Below are 23,091 nucleotides of genomic sequence, written 5' to 3'. Positions count from 1 at the left end.
TAAATTCATTAAAACCAAAGAAAATCAAGAGGAAACGTTTACAAATGACAGAAAAGTAAAGATTTTCATCCGATAACGAAACTTGAAAAATTTATTTGCTGATGACAGCAAAGAAATTGGACACATTAGTCTATTCTGTCATTTATTCACTAAAAAGCAATAAACAATTAAAATTAAGTCTTTTACAAGACATTCGCATTATATTTGCAAAATCTTAAAAAAAAAAAAAAAAAAAAAAACACAAAAAGGTAAAATTTGGAGAAAGAAAAGAAAAATGTACAAAATGATCCTTTTTTTTGTTTGTTTCTGTTCTTTTTTTTGTTTTTGTTTTTTTCTGAGACAAATCTGAAATGACCAACTGTCAGAAACGATTTTAGAATTATTTCATAGAGAATTTTAGGACACTTTATTTCATATTATCCAGATTTTCTTCCCCACTTTCAAAAATACAATTTCAATTTCATGAGATTTGGATGTCATTTATTAAACCATGTATTTTTTTTTTTTTTCATTTATCTTTTAAATAAAAATCAATAAGATCAAGATTTAAGGAAGGAAATGGCAATCTGCTGACAATAACATTATGCACGTGCTTTTCAAATGGTCAAAGCGAGACATGGTGATGGATTTCTATTATGGTGACCAATAAAAACTGTGATAGCAGTAAGTCATGTTCAAATACAATTGGACTCATCAAATTTCCCTCATTATGCGAAGTTATGAAGACCAATTGAGCAGTAAAAACAATACTCATACTCATAATGGCTATCATCTTGGTCAAGTTAAGCCAGCCTTCTTCTGAGCCAGAACAGCATCTCCGCCCATAACAGTTCACTTTCGCTAATCCCCTAATGACCTAAGCCAGGTCACACAATATTGCTAGCCAAACCTAATTTTATAACTTACCCCGATAGTAATGCTAAGTCACCTGTGATTGTCGCTGCTCAGGCCTTCAGCTACTGGCCAGCACATTTGTGCTAAGCAAGTAGATAGAGAATGACCTTGTGGATGAGTTTTTCCTTCAGCTGTCGAGCTACATGCTCGAACCATCTTAGACAGCGTTGGAGAAAGACCAACGGCAAGGGACGGTTGTTGACAGAAATCTTGAGTTGGTCGATCCAAACAATGGCAGCATAGAATTCAGCAAAGTCAATCATTGTGAAAGACTTCAAGCTTATGCAGATCAAGCACTGTGATTGGTCACATTTCACAACAATAAACAAGGGTCATTCATATCATAGCCTGTGAGATACTTTGGTAAGTACTGAGATTTTTTTTTTTTTTTAACTCATGTTCACCCCTAACCAGGCATATCGCCACTTGAGCCTAAGGGGCTACTATTTGGGACCATGCCTAGGAAAGATTAAGATATTTGTTTATGTTACATTTAAACTTCTGAAGAGAATTCCAAAGTCTAGCTGTTTGAGGGAAGAAACTATTAGAATAGAAAGCTTTCTGGCACTTACTTAGGGCCCTCAACAGTGGAGGGAGTGAGATTTTATTGCTAAGCGAGTTTGTCGAGAACTTAGTTGATAAAGTGGGACCGACTAGATTGAAATCTCTTTTTTGGACTCTATCCAAGAGGGAGCGGCTAGTGGTAGATGCATCAGCCCAGATGTGTCAACAATACTCCATGCATGGGAAAATGGTGGCCTTGTAGAGGTCCAGGATACTCTCAGGTGTGAGTAGACTTCTAGCTTGATAGAGGGAACATCTCAGACACAATATTATCAGGGAGTCATTCATGAATATCAGGAATAATAGTGGTCCAAGGATCGACCCCTGCGGCACTCCCGCATCAATGTTATGCTGCTTGGATGTACATCCATCAATCATAAACTGGATGGTCCTATGGTCTAAGAAGGATCTAATTATATTTAGTATACATTCAGTTATATCGTAGTATTTAATTTTCATTAGCAACCCTTTGTGCCAGACTTTGTCAAAGGCCTTGGATATATCAAGAGCTACAGCCATAACTTCGCCCGCCTTATCCAGTACATTGTATATGTGTTCAGAGATGATTTTTAAAATATCTGCAGTAGAGATCTCTTGGTGACAACAATGATCCTCTAAGAGAGATGAAACCCAAATACTACTGAATCCATTAGTTTCTTTTATTGTTCTCGCTTGAATTTTAAATTGTTAAGTATAAAATGGAGACACATGAGAAAATGTATAGATTGAAAATATTACGGCAGGTACAGATTGTGGATTAATTTAAATCAAAGAAAACCACAAGGGCAAATAGTAACAGTTTTATTTTGATACTGGAAGAGAAAACAAAACTATTTAACACACGCGCGCGCACACACACACACGTGCACACACACATGCCTGTTCAAGAAGTTGATGCCAAAGATCAAGATACATTTTGGCACACAACTCTTTTTACAAACACTCGGGCAGCCACATTAAACCGAATGTGGGCTATATCTCATGCACTACCACCTGTAAAACAAATTCTCTTTCCAGGATTGTAAAGATAATGTATAGTGCATATCCATCCTGCAGACTGTCTCTGTCAAAGCCTGACGAAATGTCCATCCTTCACCAACAGACCATGCTGTCTAACAATGTCTAAACAGATCCACTGTACATATTATTTGGATTCTTCAGACTTGTGTCCTAATCTTAGGTGCTATTTTCACATTGTTTGGCTCGATGTAACCTCCAACCTTCTTCAGTTGTATCCTGTCGAACTCTGAAATCTTTCTTATGAATGATACGCAAAATACAATTGCAGATTACTGACAGCTTCTACTCAGTCATGGCTGACAGAACAAGGACGGATTTAATAAAAGGTTCCTTTCAAAATTCTGTGCAAATTCCCCGGTCCGACAGAAAGATTCCAAAGTTCGAGAAGATACACCTGAAGAAGGTCTGAGATTACATCAACCGAAACATTGTGAAAATGATACTCAATGTGAGAACAGTAGTCCAAAGAATCTAAATAATATGAATAATCAGTCGTTATCCAAAGATTTTAGAAACCTAACATCCATTGTATCTGATTTTACTCATGCACTTGCGAAGGTTGCTTGAAGGTGGGATGAAACTCATAATAAATCAATTAGAATACAACCTTTCTAACGTTCGGCCATAATTATTTAAAGTTTTGTCTCTCCAACCAAACTATACTGAAAAGAGTAAATCGTCTAAGAAGTTTCATCATATTCATCGTGAGATTTATAATCTACCTCAGTTTCAGGTAAAGAAACAAGAGAAAAGCGTTCATAAAATATTAGAGCAGTTAAAATCCAATTTAAAAAGAAAAGCATAAAAGATTATTATTTTATTATCTTTTCTATCTAAAGAGCTCCACTTCATCTCGTACAAAAATGACAGGAGTGAACAGTTATTATCAGATAATGAATTGATCAAAAGCAGCCAAAACCAACTTTCCTCCAATATTTACTTATCTAGATAAAATGTGTTCGCATATTCTGTGAATTCATCATCAGATTTTTATAACATATTTTTTTTAAACAACAGTTTTACCTACAGCTGTTTCCTTGTCAGCAATCATATTAAACATACCATTCATAGTAATATACTTTTAAAGTTAAGATATGATTTTTTTTTTTTTTAGGTGAAACAGGATATTAGGTAAGATTCATACAGAGTATGAAGTTTTACATGGTTTAGGTTTTAAAGTCATATTTGCCTTGTTGAATATTACTTTCAAAGCTTAAGAGAAAGTACTAATTTATCTTTGTTCCTACCAGCTATGTGCGAAAAATAGGTTAAACTAGACTCTCAAGCCTAGACAGATGAACTAGTCGAGAAAACTGAGAACAACAATAAGGTGTACTCCACAAAGTCTTCCTAATTAGTTTAATGAACAATCCTACTCAAACAGCAAGTAATTTACCATGAAAGAACATCAGATTATTGTATTATAGCATGGATACACATATACAAATGCATGCAAAATCACGCCACTGGCAGGAGAAAAATAAAGACTTTAAAAAGGAGATCCTGTTAGAGACGGGAATAATGTTAGAGATCCCTTGAGAGGTGTGAATGACGTTTGCAAAGACATTCAAGAAGACGATCATGCGAGATACGTCACAGCGGTAATGAGAGAACAAGGAAATAAACGTTGTTGTATATATATAAAAAAAATATGAGTTGAAGTTCATTCCTATTCTTTGCCTGCTTTGCGACTGAGGCTGCAATGTATTGGTTCCCAGACAACATTACATTATGACAGTTCAGTTTCAGCAGGTAAAAATGAAACCAGATATTTGTTATGTGAAACAGGTTATTAGGTATGATTGACAGGGTATGATCTTGGAGTCAGTGGAAGCCTGTGTAATATTAAGGGTGTATTGGTTAGCTTAAGTGTGTGACTTAGGACAGCACAGAATGGGAGCAAGATAATGACATAAATAATGGACCGACTAGTGAACAGTTGGTTGTTCACTATGGTAACATACATATACTTTTATTCAACAGCAATGGGATTTTTTTTTTTTTTTTTTTTGTAATTGATGTTTTTGAAACCTCAAACTCTCTGAATGTACATTTAAAAAATTATTTAACCTCATAACTGGTTTAGGATAATAAATTTAAATATACTAACATACGATGTAACAAAAAAAGTCCAAGTGGGTCATGGGTCGTCTCGTTATGGATAAAATGCACAGCTGGGCATGTGTTAGCAAAGTGTCTGTTACTTATAAAACTTATTTTTCAATAAACACAAGACTAAATCCTAACCTGACATTATTCACTAATGAATAAAAGTGCAGCTGAAGCCTAAAATATTGTTTTCATAATATTCTGTAATTTTCAAGTCTTCCTTTTTCATCTTTATACGATATTCTTACTCTCCTTATGATGCTGTTACTTCTATTAATACTTCTATTCTCCTCCATCCAACTCTCTTACTATTCTTCCTGCCATTTTAAAACATTCATTATGCAAACAAGTGTACGGTAGCTTAAGTATTTCTTGATTTTTTTTAGAGGACAACTCATTACTTTAGATTCTTTGTACTACTGTTCTCATATTTTCACAACGTTTTTGTGAATATAACCTCAGACCTTCTTCACGTGTATCTTATCAAAGTAATTGGTGTAGTGGATAAAGTACTTTGTAAAATTTTGTCGCAAAGTTACACTCTTCTGGAGGTTGATGGTTCAATCCTCAGTATGGGCAACACTCAAAATATAATTGCAAATTACTTAGGACTTCTACTCAGTCCATGGCTGATAGAATGAGAGCATACTACCCCGGTGGATGAAATAAAGTTTGAAATTCTATACATATTCCTGAGTTTGATAAGATGCACCTGAAGAAGATTGGATAATATAAACCGAAATGTTTTGAAAATAATACTTACGCTGAGAACAGGTGTGCGAAGAATGCAAATAATACAATAAATGCATTACGATGGGATTTTGTTTGCTTCTGTTGAGAGAGTCTGCCAGTTCAATTTCTAGTCAAGTTATGAGAATAACGTTGCCTGCTTACAAAATGTCAATAAACTACCCACTTATTTTCTTATAATATTTCAACTACAGAGATTGAATCATCTTCTCTTGTTGTTAAACAGAACTTTTCACTTAAAGAAAAACAGAAAAGGTTGCCATGCAACAAGGAAATCAAAATGTGAAAGGGTTAAAAGAAAGAAGAAAAAAAAGCAACACCAGGAGAGAAAGGGAGATAATCCTAATGTTAAAAGGTGAATAAATATTATGAAAAGAAAATCTTTAGGTCAAAGAATATGAGAAGCAAAGAACACTAAGATTACTAAAAGGTTATGTCTTGCATACAAACAAATATTTAAAAAGAAAAAGGACTAAAGAAAAAAATTGTCTATGGGGTTGTTTTCAGATATTTCGAGTAGATATCTTGTTAGCCTATTTAGAAAATGTTTGCATTAAACTTTTTGTGTTAAATATTACTCATCAGTAATATGCTATCAATATTCAGTATTCTTTGAGATGCAATGTATTGTTAGGCATGTTTAACAGGGTAATGTTAGATAGCTGATTGGTTAGACTAGTCGCATTGACATAGAAAAGATTTGGAGTTTGATTTCGGTTACTAACAAGATTTTCAAAAAGAAATGTAATGTAAAGTTGTAAAAAAAAAAAAAAAAAAAAAATAGAATCTTAAGATCTCTATCATTCCAGTTATTATAGGAGCAACTGGACTCATGAAAAGAAATTTCAAAAACTACCTGACAAATATACCCGGTGAACCAAGTGCAGGAGAAATTCAAACAATTGCACTTAAAGGGACAATCAGAATCTTTAAAAAAAAAGGTTTCTCGGTTGCAATATCTGAGTTAACAGGTGAATCTGGCATCTGGTAGGATGCTTCATCCCCAGCTTGAACAAACTCAAACTGATAAGAAAATCTTTAAAAAATAAAAAAGTGTGTGTGTGTGTGTGTGTGTGTGTGTGTGGGAGGGGGGGTAATAAAAGAGTGGCATACACATGTAAACACTAACAAAAATGTTGTGCAATACTTAAATAGAAACGGACAGACAGTTCAGAAGAGGAAAAAAAAAAGTATCTGTTTTTTTTTTTTTTTACATGATATTTATCAGAGGACTAGTGCAACAAGATAAGGAGGGAAAAAATTGAGAGTGCAATAAATAATTTGTATGTACAAAGGGTAACGGACCAAAAAAAATAAATATGGGAGGGACACTGATTCCTAAAGAAAAATATTGTACGCCCCCCCCCAAAAAAAAAAGAAAAAAGAAAAAGAAAACAAGAACAGTGATGAATCAATAAAAATGATAATCAAATGTTGAAGAGAAAGAGAGAAAAAAAAATTCGAATGAGATGAATTTGATTAGAAATCTCATTCTATCATATTTATATAAGACACATTTTATTTACTTAAATATATATATATATATATATATATATATGACGTGCATCTCCTGTGGAAGTGTTGGGAAGAAGAAATGGATAAGACTATCTTTTCAAAATTTCTCCATTCCGTGTAATCATTTTTGAGATAATAAGAGTTGGAGGAAATTTGTTTATACATTTGATTAGCATTTATATGCAGATGGGTTGAAAAACATATGGAGGCTTCTACACAAAAAAAAAAAAAAAAAAAAAAAAAAAAAAAAAAAAAAAAAAAGCATTTACATAGACATGTATAAAAATCATCCAATATATAAATTTGGACACATTCATATCCATATTTGGTGGGTATTCATTTTAGAGCCTGCATTTGAGTGTGTACATGAAACTGTGTACACATGCACTTATACACATACATGCAACTGCATAATTATACATGCACAAAGCGCGTTCCAGAAGTAACGCCTTCTATTTTTTATTCCGCCTAAATAGATCAGATGAGATTGCAAATTGCATAGTTATGATGACTGAACTTATGCATTCATGATGTGAAAATTTCATCTCTGTTGCAGATCTTGATGGTTGAGAGCAACCCTTGCCATGAACGTGTGTCAGAAGTAGAGATGTGTCATTAAATTCCTGGAAAAAGTGCACTAAGAATGGTGGTGACTATGTAGAAAAATAAATTCTAGCGCACAAACGGTTGATTGATTTAACGGTATCACTCCCATTTTTGTAGCTCTTCAATTTGTTGAGTTAAAAATAAGAGACCTTACTTTTGAAACAACCCTCGTATGTACACTACATGCAACTCTGTACACATCCTAGCGTATCTAAGGTCCCTCTGTATCTGGTTTGCCAAATAACCTGACATGACATGAGGCTTTCCGTATAATTTTCTTCAAACCTACATAAATTTTCCTTTTAATATTTTTGTCTCACAAAGATTTTATCTTTCTTAAACATGTTTGTGCATAAGGTAGCTAAAAATGTGTGTATAAATAAAAATTTGTAATATATATATACACACTCACACATCGTGTTGAACGTCTTTAAGAAATGGACGTTCAAAGTAACATATCCTGATCAAGTTTTTACTCATCTCTTTATCATTTCATCACTCATTTTCCTTGAGCTTTCCCTGGTGAACTAATATATATATATATATATAAGCGTTGGGATGATTAATCGAAATTGGAAAAATTGAGATTCTTGGGAGTATCGGAATCAAAAAATATTTTTGCCGATTTTCCGATGCCAAAAACGATTCCTTTAATTCTCTTTATTTGGTGTTGTTTAAAAACAGAATCTTCCACTGCTGGTAGTAATAATGAAATAATAAGTATTTATTAATTTTAAACTACCAGCAAAACTAAAATCTTGAGAACACCTGATCACACAAGTGTGTTTTTACGTGAGAAAATATATGTATATTTAACATTTAAATTAAAACTTTACAGTTAAATATTTAGAGATTTACAAAGAATCAGAATCGATAATTTTATCTGAATCGGGGAAAAATATTGGAATCTTCCTATCACTAATATATATTTGCATTGTTTTTCTTTTGTTTTATTTTATTTTTATTTTTTTTTTGGGGGGGGACAAAAAAAAATAACTCAGAGACAAATACGTATTCCTCAGAATAAAAAAAAAAACAGTTGGAGGGGTTTTTTCTTATTCTTGAAATAAATAGTATATGCTGGAGGAAAAATGGTGACAAACAGAAATGGAAATCTTAAACTTCACAAAATCAAAGAATAAAAAAAAATTATTATAGAATTATATAACTTTATAATTTTTTTTATTCTATTATTTATTATTATAGAGTTATATAATTCTATAATAATTTTTTTAATTCTATTATCTATTATTATAGAGTTATATAATTCTATTATTTATTATTATAGAGTTATATAACTCTATAATAATGTTTTTAATTCTATTATTTATTATTATAGAGTTATATAATTCTATAATAATTTTTTTTATTATTCTTTGATTTTGTGAAGTTTAAGATTTCCATTTCTGTTTGTCACCATTTTTCCTCCAGCATATACTGTTTATTTCAAGAATAAGAAAAAAACCCTCCAACTGTTTTTTTTTTATTCTGAGGAATACGTATTTGTCTCTGATGAGTTGTTTTGTGAACTTCCGTTATTCAACGAAATGTGCAAAACGTAATGCATAAACATATGAATAAAATACTATGAGTGTGAAATAAATACACTTTCTGGTTTGGAAGGACAACTAACGATATACACACACACACACAAGTATATATATTCTGCATGTGTGTAAATCCAGTCATGTAGGGATAAAACAGAAGTTCTTTATTAAAGAAGGCATATAGATAAACATGTCCGCTTTTAGAAGAAAGCTGAACAAGCATCGTGTGTGTGTGTGTGTGTGTGTGTGTGTGCGCGTGCGTGCGAGAGAGAGAGAGAGAGAGAGAGAGAGAGAGAGAGAGCAAGCACATAAAAATGATAGCTTTTTATACATTTTTTTATAGTGTGTGGAGCATCAGTTAAGTAGCAATGACAAGAAAAACAGTTGAAAGGTAGATAACATTTATAAGAGGATATAAAAGGGGTCAGAAGTGGGATATAAATTGGTGGAGGAGGAGACAAAAGAGGGGAAAAAAGCTGATTCGGAAAAGGGGAAAAAAATTTTTTTTTTAAAACTTATCTTGGATTAGAAAAAAGATTAACCGCATGCATAGCGAATACTGTCCATATTCCCATCCCCTAATATACTTATATGTATACAAGATGTGTTATCAAACTGTCATGTCTTAAAGCTAAGAATGGCGCTTCAATTCTTACAGATCAATGAATGAACAAACAAACTATCTGCAAATTCTCAAAACTTCATTGAAGATGACCTTAATCAGAAATTGGTGGTTAACACTTAGAGCTTTTACAAGAATAAAAAGAAATCTTTCTCAAATGGTACACACACACAAACACATTATATGAGAGAGAGGGGGGGATAGAGGTACACAAAGAGATCATTTTATATTATTTATCAGTAGTGTTCTTAGAATTCTGGTCAACAATGATCTGACATACGATCATTTCAGAGACTACTTGAAATTATTATTTTATCTATTTTTTGTATATGCACATTCCTATTAGTCCTGGCAACAATCATTGGAACTAAACAAAGAAAATAAACTTTTCAAAATAACACCCACCCTTAAAAATGGATACAAGAAAATAAAACAAACAGAAGAGAAGTCATTAAATCGACTCTTGATATGACATTCTTTCCCACAGAAGAGACGTTGTGCGCCTGTATCTGCTTTATCGTTATTTTCATGGCAAGTGCTCATCTGAGTTTTAATCCATGCCCCCCCCTCACCAAACTTTCACAAAAAACACTCGTATGGCCAAAACCACTATCAATAATTTCCCACACTTTTTGTCTGTGCCTAGACCTAAATGTAGATTTCAAGAACAAAGCTTCTTTCTTAGAACTGCACGCCTGTGGAACTCTCTTCCAATTACCTGCTTTCCAGCTGACTACAATCTTATTGTCTTCAAGTCCAATGTAAACAAGTTCTTGATGAACCGTCCCCCCAAGTAATCCAATTCACAAAATTCCCACTACTTATGTTTACTACACTATAATCACATTTACTAATGCATACCCATTAACCTTTATCTTAGAGCGGCATCCAGGATTTGATAAATAATGACTCTTGCGTAAAAAAAAAAAAGAAAATTGGAAGATATAACTAGAAGAACTTGATGCATAAACTCCACCTAGAGCTGCTGGTGCTGGCATTAAATAACCGAAAAGCGTTGATATGCCGTAAAATCAACTATTAGTCTTCTCATCAGCAACTTTCATCAAGAGTTTCAGTAAGAGCATCAACATCATGCACTTTTTATAAAGGTTTCAGATTTATTCATTACTAGCATGGCTACCCGGCATTGCCCGGGTGAAGAGAGGTGGTATACTAAGGATATTGAGCACCCAAACCCCCCCACCCCACCCACCCACCCGAGAAAAAAAAAAAAAAATTTTCTTCAATCAAAATAGCAATGAGTACCCATCCGAGGGCAAAAAAATAAAATAAATAAAATAAAATATAAAGAATTTAGCTGCAGTAGCCAGACACGAACCTGTAATGTGAAAGAGGAATAGGAGGTGAAAAAAACAAACGCGTTAGCCATCTCGCCCACAGCGACTTTATGATGTCACGGGCCTCTAAAATAACGCCTTTAAACACGTCAAGATCGCTAGGTATGAATGACTTGCATAAAGACGATGCAAAAACTGACCTCTCTTTGCAAAAATTGTCCCAGTTGATGATCAAAGAATTAATGTTTTCGGCCAATTTTTGGATATTTGTCGTCCGAGAGATCAGTTCTCCTAATGATACCAATTTTGTCAGTGTTCATTATGTGTCAAAAGATTTTGGCAGACGTACAAACACACACACATATAACTAACGCACATTTTGCTTTTTATATAATAGATTATAAGAAAGACATTATTTACCACACCTGCACCAGTTCCAAACACCAGTTTCTGATGCTTCTAGGAAACAAAAGATACTGATAGATCATTAAACTAATGCATACTGTCCACTGAATAAAGATATATATGCTCTTGTACAAGTTGAGCACTCTTGCTATTTCTCCTATAACACTGAATTACACAAATATATAAATGGTTTAAATGATGATAGTTTTTATAACAACAACATTTTGTCTGTTATATTCTCTAGCTTTCCGCAACTCCCTTAGTCTTTCAGAAATTTAAAACGTAACTCTCTATTACATCCAAAGTTTCCAGAAAGTTACCAATGATTAAGTGCTCACACTTAAATAAGACATTAATATAATAACTAATGTTGGAAAGATTAATCAGAATTGTAAAAATTAGAACTTTGGGGTATAAGCCTCAGAAAAATTTGAGTCTATTTTCAGATTCCAAAACCAAAGATTTTTTTAAATTATTTTTATTGCTAACTAGCTGGAGCCCCAGGATTGCACAGTTGTACAATATGCTTAAACATATTTTAATTTATGCAGATTGCGTATGTATTATTATAGAATCATCCACCAATGAATATTATATATTATGAGGAATAATTTGCCCGGTGGACTAATTAGCAAAAGAAAAGTAAATAATAATGATAATGTCATTCATCAAATTCCGTCTGTGTTTGTTTACAATATCACGTCAGCTGATGATCTATAAAACAGTCTTTCTTCTCTTATAGATAAAAAAAGAATTTCACTGGGGAATATTTTACGTTACACCGGCGAAGGTTACACTGGTATAACATAAAATATTTCCCTGTAAAAATTATTTTTTTATCTATAAGAGAAGAAAGACTATTTTTAAAATCAGATTTTTTTTTTTTTCAATACTTATCAGATGAATTTCTGCACACAACATAGAACACTGCCAGATATATAAATTAGCTTTATGTGAAATTTGCAATAGATAGGCTCAGCCATTTCGGAACCTATGAGGAAGGACTTCACACACACACACAAAGTGACTTTCATAAATAAGGTGTCTCAAAAGAAGCTGGTGGATGAAAAAAAGAAATCATAACTTTCTTAATTTTTTATATTTTTCTTTTATTTTTTCAGGTCATCTAGAGTAACTCTTCCAAGGTCATCATGAGTCGTTACACTACCAAGGAGCGGATATTTATCGTAGAGTCGTATTTTCGGTTGAATGAGTCAATATCAGAAACTCAAAGAGAATTTCGACGAAACTTCAACACAAGAAATTCCCCTACTCCCAATGCAATAAAAGCTATGGTGGCTCGATTTCATGAGCAAGGGTCTGTATGGTAGACCCCATACGGAAAGAAGTGATGAGAATTGTCAGATTAGCAGAGACTGTGGCCGAGGAGCCATCCACATCAGTAAGAAGGAGATCAAGTCAAATTGGGGTCTCTCGATCAATGTGGTTCCAGCAGGATGGTGCAACAGCACATACAGCACGAGAAACATTAAATCTGCTCCAGGACATATTCGGCAACTGAATAATTTCTTGTGGCTGCGAGATAAATTGGTCACCCCGATGTGCAGATTTCTTCCTTTGGGGTTACCTCAAAGAGCGGGTATACTCAAACAAACCAGCCACAATAAATGCCCTTAAAACAATATAGAGGAGGAAATTAGAGCCATAAGCCCTGAAACATGAACTAATGTACTGGACAATGCCCTGCAGAGAGCACAAGAGTGTGAAAATGAAAACGGCGAACATCATTTTTCATAACTAAAATTAGATCTTGTGAAAAACATACCCAAGATTAAGTTGTGTAAATAAAATTAGAATAAGTAGATTATGATATCTTACTATATCTGAAAAAATCACGGAGAGGCTCGTCTACCTACATATGAAAATTGGTAAGCATAACTTAAATATTGATGAAGTTCATCAAATTTAAAATCCGTCAGCTTCTTTTGGGACACCCTTTAGTAGAAATAAAAATGAAACAATGTTTTTATCTACTAAAAGATTGTTTATTTACAACATAAGACTAAGGGTCACAGGACTAGAGGTTAGGAATCCCATTTCCACATTTAGTATTGGCTCTTTGAGTCTAATTTTTTTTTAATTGGTAAATTCTAGTAAACAAAGTAAAAATTCTAGAGTTCGTTTGCAGTATATTCCCCTATTAAACCTTTTTTGAAATGTTCAAATCTGTTTTTGCACCTATTTGTTAAACGTCTATGTGACGCCTCTCAGGTAGTTTATAGCTGATTATCAAAACGCTTAAAGTATTTTTTTTTTAAATGCTTATTTTTCTTTGAAAGTAAATCAATTTCCAATTTATGGAGATTTAGAAAACATGACTGTTAAACTATCTCTAAAATAGCTATTTTCACTGAATTTAGGTAAAATGCAAAAAAAAATCACAAGTGAATAAATAGGGAAAAGAAAATGGCACAAATGAAAAATATTGATAAAAATCACACAGTGAGTTTATCAAAATTTTATATACACTACAAAATGGAAAGCCTTTAGAAGTTTGTCAAATTTAAAAAGAAATTATATCTACATTTAAAAGCCCTCTCCCAATGAGATGATACTTTTTTAAGGCGACTACATGTGAGCAAATTGGAGAAAAAAAAACAATTATTATAGAATTTAGATTGAGGCTAGTTGCACATATAAAATTATGACCCCCCCCCCCGCTCTTTCCAAGACATTCTAACTTTTTAGGACAATTAACTAAATTTTTTACCAATAACCCTAAGTCTAATCAGCAAAGTCATAAAACCACACGTAATTGCTTTATTTGTATTACCCCCCAAACTTAGGGTTAGTAAATAGGAAAGTGTATTTTTATGATTTAACAATGACATTTCATACTAAAGTTTGATCAGTATTAACTATTCTATTTCTAAGCTGTCTTCTTATTTTGCATACCAATCGTCGACTATTTTTGTTTGTTTATGAAATAATTCAATTAATAACGCCATAATGGAAATCAGCTTTATTTTAAAATGCAAATCGGTTTTATTTTAGAAGATAAGAAATCTTTAGCAATTTAACAACTTTCAATCAATTAAAAGGAAAACATTTGATAAAAATATTCAGAAAGACCTACTTATGTAATAATATACATCTTCCCTAAATATATTTTTTAGGTTTACAAAAAATATGTGCAACACGGGGATTCTACAGCAATTCGAAAATTTAAAAACAGCAATCTGTATATCTATAAAAGTGAACGTGTCTGTCTGTCTTTGTGTGTGTCTGTGTACATTTCCCTATGCAATAACTGTCAATTTTAAGTCTACAGACTCGAAATTTGATATACAGGGTATGAGATTTGGGAAACTCTTTGTAATCTGTTTTCGGCCATAAATTTGGCTGTTAAGGGGTCAAAGTTCAACGATTTGACCTTTGAGAACTCTACCAAACTCCTTCACCAATTTTGGGTATAAACAATTGAAATTTTAGATATAGGTTCCTTAGACATGGATCTAACTTAATAACTTGATTTAATTCCAAAACAATAAATGTTAAGGAGTCATAATAGGGGTCAAAGTTTAAAAAAATTTGACCTCTGCTGTCTACCAAATTACTCAGACAATTTCTGGTCTAGACATTTGAAATTTTACATAAAGGGTATTCAGAGATAGGGCAAGCTTTTTAATCGGTTTGGGTCGAAAATTTTTAGTCACCAATATATAAATGTATGTTTGTTTGCATGTCTGCCTAAAACTTTTGACAGAGGCGACGGATTTTTACAAGATCAGTATCGTTTTGGAGTTCGACCTTTCAGATGACAAATATCGAAAAATTGGCTAAAAACATTAATATCTTCACCTTCAACTGGGCACTTTTCTCATGTTCACCCATATTACCACTTAGATGTAAGGGGTTGACATTTGGAAGCATGCCTAGAAAAGATTAACAAGATGTTGGTTTACATTACATTTAAATTTCTTCATATCAGTATAGTCAAGGAAGCAGGTAGCAGGTAGGGAATTCCAAAGTCTAGCTGTTCAAGGGAAGAAGAAACTATCAGAAGTTTTCTGGCATTTAGGGACCTCAACAGTAAAGAGGTGAGATTTTGCTGTTAAGCGGGTTTGTTGGGGAGATGTATGTGAAGGGGGTACAAGTGCAACGAGTTCATCAGAGCACATTCCATTAAAATATTTGTAATGCTATGGAGGCATAGATAAAATTAAAAACAGTGACAATGTTTGCAGCAAAACTCGATACAATTCTTCTCTTTTTGAAAAAGATAGTGATAAAAAGGAAAGAAGGATCAAAGAAATGGAGAGAGAGAGAGAAGGAGAGAGAAATATGCATACACACTAAAAACAAAGTCACTGAAATATTGTCATTGTTAAATCCTGATGACAGCATCCAGGTTTGACCTTTGTCCCTTTTGCACTCAGTTACATAAATAATTTTGGATCGGCAGCCGTCACCTGTCAATCTGTGCCAAGCTGATATACATTAACATTTTGAATGTCTACACCTCCACGTATGTGCGCATCCCCCCCCCTCTGAGTACAGGATAATCTAGTACAAGGCTTATTAATGTGGGAAACTCCAGCTAATTTTGATAGTTGATTTCAAATACAAACAAAAGGGGATCTATATGTGGTCTTCCTTATTGGACTCTCTTCATCTCTCTGCTTTGATCCAGGAAAATGATCCCCTTAGATTGAAACCGACAGTACCAATATTGTTCTGATACAGAAATGTTTTGTTTTTTTTTAAATCTTTTTTTAATTTCTTGATAATCGAGTACTTTGCTTAGGTTCTTTCACACAAACCTTATATACACATATCATGTATGACAAGTCATTTGAAGAAAAAAAACATTAAAGTACTCTATCCTAAATTCTAGAAAAACTTATCTAAATACTATACATTAAAGCATCCATTGGAGATACCTAGGTTTCATCAATCTGGTCATTCTCAATTTAAGAGAAAGTCCAGCCAGTCATCACAAAAAGATTTGTCAATCTTCGTTTGGTATTGAAGGTTTTAGAATTTTCACTATCAAAGGAAGATTGAAAAATCGCTGCAATGACTAGATTGATGAAACCTGGGTATCTCCAACAGAAACGAATGCACAGTATTTCAAATATCTATATATATTAATTAAATTCAAATGAAATAAAAAAAAAACTTTTTCTTTTCAAAAGTGCTCAATGCATATGTATGGCTCTTATGAGTAAAATTATATAAACATCATAAAAATACCTATATGGACCGACCTACGTTTCAAGGATATTAAGTGTCTCATCAGGAGTTTAATAGATTTATTGAAACCTTTACAAGATAATTAACATCGTCTAAGCAGAAGTCTATCTTCCTAGATAGTTTTATGATTATATATATATAGTATGTGTGTGTGAGAGGGGTATAGAGTTTAATTATGGCTATATAAGACCAAATTTATTTTTTAACATGAAACTTCAAAAAAAAAAAAAAAAAAAAAAATGCAAATATTCTTTAATAATATATTTATAAGTCTCTGTTCATGACGTACATACAGTAAAGATGATTTTTATTTTAATAAAAATATAAATGGTAATAAATAGTCCAGTGCTAGGAGTAGAAATGTACAGAGATCCTCATTCATTCCCGGACAACACCACAGTGCCTGTAGCTGGATGCTTAAAACAAGTCTTCAGATAATCAAGATTTTATGTTAAACGCTGTCATCTACAGACATGGTGATTAAAATATTTTTTAATCTTTTTTTTTTTTTTTTTTTTTTTTTTTTTTTTAGCTTACAGCAGCACCCATGGAAATTGCAATTAGTTTTAGAAAAAAGGTTTTATTTTTATGATTTTATGTACTTTTTAATTGAATTTTTTTTTTTTTTTAATTATCAAAATTTAATTCATTTTCTAAATACATATTACATGTTCTTTCAACAGATGTAGCACCTTTTTCTTACATTTTTCATAGGTACAACAACATATATGAATTACTCTTTCTCCTTCCCTTGCACACCATTTGTTTACCCCCCCCCCTCCGCCGTCACTTCTCTACTTGAACGTGATCTGCTATTGAATGGTTTAAAAGAGTCTGAGAATTTCTATGAATTTTGAGTCTAAACATCTGCCTCCTCCACCCCTGTGCTAATTTACCTGGTTACAACCCCACAGACTATTATGAGTGGGGTACAGATGAGAAAGACACTAATCGTATCACCTACAATATCAGGAAGGATCAAACTTGCAAGGATCAAACTAGTGGTCATTTTACAACAAACATTGTGAAGGCATCATCCTCTAGGTTCAAGTATTACCTTGAGGCAGAGGATGAGGCTCAGGGAGGTGTCTTAGAACGAGCTGTGTTCAGCTAAAGATCCTTCTGATATGTACTTGAATTTTAGAAATGCATTGATTATTTGCAAAGACATAACTTTGCAACAAAATAAAAAAAGGTCAAATTTGTCTCAAACACGATAATATTTATATTATGTCTCTTTGTCCATTCTACTTTTTCTCAGAAACTATTAGGTCGATTTTGCTAAAGTTTTGTATGGATCTTCATTATGATAAGGTGCAGTAAAAGTGCTTTGTGGTATCCATTCCATAGACAGTTAAGGATTCATAGGAATTAAGAAAGGGATGAATATTTAAGGCAAAAATGTGCACACATTTAACCCTATTCCACCATCAATTTGGTATAAAGTACTCCTCCTATATCAACACGCTATAACCTTTGCCAGTTTTTAACAGAATAAAAAGTCATATATATATATATATATATATATAATTCATAGACTGACTGTTTCATTGTATCACAGCTCCTCATTGCAGCTAAGCCAGAAATCTAACCTACAACCTAAAGCCAGAAATCTAACCTACAACCTGAAGTACTCCTATATCAACACGCTATAATCTTTGCCAGTTTTTAACAGAATAAAAGGTCATATATATATATATATATATTATTCATAGACTGACTGTTTCATTGTATCACAGCTCCTCATTGCAGCTAGCTAGCACCCATCTCAAGCCAGAAATCTAACCTACAACCACCTAGTGGATAGTCGGCACTTCTACTCACTGAGCCATGGGATTGGCACTTGTAAACGATATCTATGGTGTCTTTCTATAGACAATGACTGCCACTTTTAAAGTGCTCCATTTGTTTATTTACGAGCAAAGAACTTTGCATTAAGCTAAATAAACGGCAGGTGATATCATTTAATGACAGTGCTGCTGCACTCAAGAAAAATGTGGCTTTATATAAACTTTATATTCAAAAATAAAAAGATGTGCAAGATTTATTAACATACTTTTGAATCTTGCATGAAATTGAAGGAAAAGATTTGTTTAATGTCTATAAGCTTTGTCTCATTTTAAAACACCTAGTTAACAATGTCAAGCACAAACTTCAGTAATATTGTATCACCTTTAATCAAAATGAAATATACTTATCCAAGTATTCTGGGCAATATAGTTTCAGAATATATATTGTTGTGGAGGTCTATCTCCAAAATCCTAGGTGAAGTCCATGAACAAAGTTATATATGTATGATCAGCCTAGATAAATGCATTCCGATATAAAGATATTTTACTGCATACCTATGTGCATATGCAGCACTATTGTCATTGTCATCCCTACCGCCATAGACAAGCCACCCACATGCCTTCACTCTCCCTCCTAACTTCCCTATCTGCATGGATAAACCCCCGGAATGAAATGGCTCTGGCTGATTCCTGTATGGACGAGCGGGTGGGGGTGAAGGATTGGGAAGGCATGAGATGGAAGACACAAATCAAAAACTAGATTCACTGCTGAAGATGACATTTCAAATACAAAGAATTAAAAAAAATTGATATTTCAAGATTTTTAATTAGAATTCAGAAAAATGTTTCAAGAGGATTTTACTTTTTTTTTTCTTCCTTTTCTCCTTTACAACAGAAATTCTTTTCTTTTTGTTCTATCTCACTCACCTCCCCTTGCACTGTCTCCCACATCATCCCCCTCCCCATCACCCATGCTCTTCTCCTTGTTCTTTACCATTCTTTCCTCACTATACAATGCATTTTTCCCACCTTTTTTTAGACACCCCTTTCTCTCAATACCTTAACTCTCCATTCATATTTTATATATACACACACACACACACGCATACATATCATTTTGTTCCTTTATTTATATGCCTCTTTCAAATGTCCTCATCTATCCTTTCTTTCTCTCTCCCCCTTCCCCCAATCTATCAAACCAATCCATTCCCTCCTAGGCTTTCTCCATCTAACATACTTATCAATTCAATCTCTATCCAATATCTCTGTCTTTTGCAATGGAGTAACAATTCTTTTGTTTTAAATAAAACACACCCTTACATGTCCCTCCTTTTCGCTCTCTTTTTTTTACCCCCCCCCTCCTCAAATGTGCCCAAACATCTCTTAATGGGGCTCTGTTTGTCAGTAAATATGCCACCATTCAGTTCGAAATAGCTTATTCATTCCAGACTACTTGCATAGCCGTACCTTAAGAAAATTCTCTTCCTTGTCCTCCAACTAAAAAAAGGAATAACCTTTAAAAAAAAAAAGGTTTCCTTAAATTCTCTCCTCCCACTTCAATTGTTCTCCTCTCTAAACTTACTCTTTTTAGCTACAAATCACACCATTTTTACTCCCACCGTCACCACTTCTACTCCCTTAATACTTCAAATATTTCAGAGAATAATTCTGAGGGGTGGGTGAAGTAGAACAATTGTGAAAAAATAGCAGAAAAAAAAAACAAAAAAAAACTGAAGACAATCAAAACAAAACCAGTCTTTTTTATGTTGGATTCTTTCTTTACAGAAGCGGGCAGTCAACGTCCTTAGGTGTAAGCAACGCCCCCCCCCCCTAGAGTTGTGGGGTTGCTTAAAATCGCCTCCAGAAAGTCAACTACTCACCTATGAGATCGAGAGTCAGCTGCAATCCCCCTCCCCTATCACGAATTCAGTTTTGTATAATCGATTCTGGGATCCGATTTTTATTCCATCAACTTCCCTCTCAGAGAAAAGGAGTTTGAGTTAGTTTTTTTTGTTTTAAATACTTTTTCTTTCGGTCAACTTCTGATTCCTCGGGTAAGGAGTTTGGAGTTGCAAGTTTTGAAAGAATCCCTTAACTGAGCTCCCACTTTTTAGATTGAGAATCAGCAAGTTTTTTTTCCTGCTTAATTTAAACCTGATACCACAGTCAGCGGTCATCTTTTTTCGTTTTACAGCAGACTCCTTACCTCTGCCTCGAACGTGTGTTTTTTTTTTTTTTTTTTTGCTTTTTTTAATTTGTTCTTCAGATTGTCCCCCCCCCGTTCCAATGGTAACTCCGTAATCTTGTATTAAAAAAATAAAATAAGAAACATAAGGTAGTATTGAGATATGCAAATTAAGATAAAAAGATTAAATTTTCACATTCGAATGTTGCTTTGCTGACGATTGATATTAATAATCACAAACAAATGTTTTAACTGTGAATGCAAGAACATAATTCAAATAGAGACAAAAAAATATTTTTATATCAGTTTTCTTTATCTTTTCAGCAAATTCTCTCAGCTTTGCTGGTACCATTTTCCAAATGTTTCAGTTGTTGGACTCTCTGGTTTTCTTCAGGAATCTTTTAAAGGAGTCAGTTACCTCAGAATTTCTAATTGATTACCTAAATGCACTGCCATAGTAGATTGCTATCATTCCAATTAGACATATAGCTAATCTATTTGGCTAAATGATCATCTATTCAGATTTTCCGAGTTCAATCCTTATTAAAGGGACTTAATTGTTTTTTTTTGTTTTTTTACATAGGAATCACAAGTTATAAAGGCCCGGAGGCCACTCGAGGATAAGGGTTAGCTGAATTAACTGAATGAAAACACATGGAACAACAATCTACAACAATGGATTGAAGGGTTCAGTTCAAAATAGGCTTCATTTGAACAGTGTGTAAAGAAATATACACACCTACACAAGCATTTATAATTAGGTTATAAAAGACTAAGGAAGTAAACCCTGACAAAAAATTCGGTTGGGAGTTCTGATAGGAAGATGAAGCATTACAACACCTCTATGGCAACTCCGCCAGCTGCGCTGGTTCCGACCATATTAATTTGCCTTTCCATCAAACTTTGTCTGCAACGCCGAGTGGGGGACCCTGGTAACTGAACAAGCCAAGATCTCCTTATCACCCACCTAGGCCTGCATCCGGAAAGGCAACTCCAGCTTCAACTTTGTAGCGACGGCAGACACTGCAGTGCACTAGACTGGATACATAACGTCATTGTCTCACGACACAGAAGGTTGTCATCATTTTGTTGAATTTAGCAGCTTTCATACTTTCAAGCACATTCATATTTGTTTAACAGCATAAGTTTTTGGGTGATTAATGCTGAATTCAATCATTCTGATAAAAGTTTTTTTTTCTATGCTTCAAATTCTTGATATTGCTAAATATTTATAGATTGCATATATTTTCTACGTAAGTTGGTCTGTAAACCATAACATTCACTCAGGGTAGATTGATCCAATTCCAAATGAGTTCAACGCATCTCACATCAAGGTGGTCCACCTTGCCAATCGGCAGGTGAGTCCTTGGCATACTTCAACCCTAACCCAATACCAACGATAAACACTCAAAATGCACAAACTATTCTACCCTCACTATTTTTATACAAATCCTCAGTTGGGCACCTGCGTTTCTTCTAAATGGTATGAAAACGATAGATCTTAATCACTCTGAGTTTATACAGTATTGGCAACTAATGAGCTACTCCACAAAGCTGTCAAATTAAAGCCTCATCAACAAATGTAATTTACAATCAGATCCTGAACAAAACAGAATTGAAATAGTTGGAAATAGGCAGAATATTTTAAAGAAAAAAAAAGATAGCAAAAGATGGGAAAGACCAATTGTTTTGAAGGGTAATGAGGTGAACACCTTGCTCAAGGGTGTCTGCAGGAGTTTAGTGTTCTACCTGATAACTCAAGCATATTTAATTGAACAAGATATGTTTTGTCTGTTAGATCTGTAGAATGAACAGATCAAACAGATGTACAATGTCCACCTCAATCAAATGAATTTGAAATCCTTATCGATAATGATAGGGAGAAACAACAACATTCTGGTATGTAACAGAAAGTGGACACACATATGCAAATATCGAGCTGTGTGCGAAATGACGTCATGGTAAGGAAAAGGAAAAGAAAAAGACTATGAAAAGAAGGGAGAGCATGTTAGAAACGTGGGTGACGTCACAGTTGTAATGAGAAGTCATGCGTGGTGAGAAATTGAAGAAATGTTAAGAGAAAAAAAAATTGGTCTCCTTAAAAGTATAGACTGCATACAACATGTTGAGTCTACGTGTGTAATGTTACATGTATGGTAGTGTTTTTTATGAATTAGAAAGAAAAAAAGTTTGACTAAGTTTCCACAGATACAAACACACACAGTGTTCAACTTTTCAATGTCATTTTTCATTGGTCAAACTTTTAGCTTCTCTGTATTAATGAGTTAATCTTAAAAACAGAATATAGTTTGAAAGCAATTAAAATTGAATATTTATGGATAGTACTTGATAAAATAACTAAACTCTAAAATCAGATAAAAAGTGGCTTTTTCAAGTTTCTATTTTTGAAATGTCAAGACTTAAAAGCAAAACGACTAGCAAGACTTCTTAGTGCTGCTAAGGATCATGAATGAAAAAAAATATAAGAGTTAACACTTAAAAAAGTGTCATATTTTTATTTTAAAACTTCCTCAGTTACATTATTTTTGATCATACGCCTCCCCTCAAA

The 23,091-nt window shown here is 33.5% G+C and overlaps 1 protein-coding gene across 1 annotated transcript in view; it reads right to left on the bottom strand.

Moving 5' to 3' along the window:
* Positions 1 to 23,091, bottom strand: part of LOC145258199 (26S proteasome non-ATPase regulatory subunit 3-like) — a 497,578-nt gene that overhangs the window by 128,210 nt on the left and 346,277 nt on the right. The window lies entirely within an intron of this gene.

This window comes from Euprymna scolopes, chromosome 33, assembly GCF_053919585.1.
Source record: "Euprymna scolopes isolate OS-2025 chromosome 33, ASM5391958v1, whole genome shotgun sequence".
NCBI classification, from domain to species: Eukaryota; Metazoa; Mollusca; class Cephalopoda; order Sepiida; family Sepiolidae; genus Euprymna; species Euprymna scolopes.
This window is presented reverse-complemented; position numbering and strand designations above follow the sequence as displayed.